Below are 1,558 nucleotides of genomic sequence, written 5' to 3'. Positions count from 1 at the left end.
TGTGTGTGTGTGTGTGTGTGTGTGTGTTTCTATATATATAGAAATGATTTGTAGTGATAACAGTAAGCTTCACCTAGGAGCACCAGCAGAACAAAGTGAGTCTAGTAGGGTTCAGATGCTGAGACCCCAGAAATTTCTGAAAAAATATACTCAAAACTCTGCATTTTTCAGCCATTTGAAGTGCATTTTAAGAGGTGGCCACCCCTTTACTAAAACATAAAACCTTTACAGTATGATATGGTATTTACTGTAAATCATGGTCTACATAGTCTTTGAGCTGAACTTTATCTAAGATCATATTTGAAAATTGTGCCCTTATATTGTTTTTGTTTAGGAAAGCTCTGAGAAACTTACTGACACAGAAAAACTACAAAAGAAAATAAACTTGCCCTACACTGTTTAGTCCAGTCTTTATGGTGGCTCTCCATCATGAGCTGTGAAACTTCCAGCTAGGGTGACCAGATCCTGAAACAATGAATGTGGGACAAAAAGCATGCTAATGAGAGACAATGTGCACCTCATCAACGTTATGATGTCATAACTTTAAATTTATTATAGCTCCCACATTATATTAATGTTACTGTTTTGACTGTTGGTGCACACTGTTTTTAAGGTTTAAAGAAAAAAATGTAATTTTATTTTTTCCATTCAAAACTTTTAAAGTTTATCAGTAAAAACTTTGGTTAAGAAACATTTTCTAAAGTTTAACATCTTTTAATTTAAGCATAATGAAATAACATTAAATAACAGGAAACCATAAGATCCACACAAGCCTACAGCTGGAAGGAGCAGAACAGCTGTCCTGTAGTGCTGAGCTGCTCTTATCTGTCTGTCTAAATAGACTGATAGGATTTGCCAGTCTTTGTTGTAGCTGCACTTTTTTTTGACAGTTATTTAGTGGCTGCAAAATGCAGCCATGAAATTATCTTTTTATTTATCTATCATCTTGTTCATTTTTTTTGGCTATTCATAATTTGACACAGTCAAATGCAGGACATAGTTTTCAACTTGCAGGACGACAGGACAAGAAAAATACAACAAAAACATCAGCTCTACACTTTTGTTTATAAAAAATAAACAGCAAATTCCACCTTCATCACCTCTCACACACATTTTTCTCTGACAGCCTCTGCAACTAAAGATTGAATTAATCACGTTTCCTGAACCTTGTAGTCATTTCAAATAAACTAATCCCACCATACACATTAATGCACACTCAGGTTTGGTTTTATTTCCTTGTGGGGACCATGGATTGACTTCCATTCGTTTTCTGGTAATTTTATATCCAAACCCTGACCATTTACCCTAAAATTAACCTCACAGGTACCTACCTGACCCTAAAACTAACCTAAACTCAATTCACACCTTGGTCCTAAACCCAAGCCCCCAACCCACGATGCACATTTGGTCCCCACAAGGCTGCTTTTTTCAGAAAAATGGTTCCCTCAACGTAGCAAAAACATGCCCCCCCCCCCCCCCCCCCCCCCACATACACGCACACGTAAAGTTACGCACGCATACAAACAAGCAACCCCATCCATCACCAGCATTCATATTC

General features: G+C 37.2%; 1 protein-coding gene across 1 annotated transcript in view; it reads right to left on the bottom strand.

Moving 5' to 3' along the window:
• LOC106533263 (NGFI-A-binding protein 1) overlaps positions 1-1,558 on the bottom strand; it is a 44,646-nt gene that overhangs the window by 14,114 nt on the left and 28,974 nt on the right. The window lies entirely within an intron of this gene.

Source organism: Austrofundulus limnaeus, unplaced genomic scaffold, assembly GCF_001266775.1.
Source record: "Austrofundulus limnaeus strain Quisiro unplaced genomic scaffold, Austrofundulus_limnaeus-1.0 Scaffold916, whole genome shotgun sequence".
Taxonomy (NCBI): Eukaryota; Metazoa; Chordata; class Actinopteri; order Cyprinodontiformes; family Rivulidae; genus Austrofundulus; species Austrofundulus limnaeus.
This window is presented reverse-complemented; position numbering and strand designations above follow the sequence as displayed.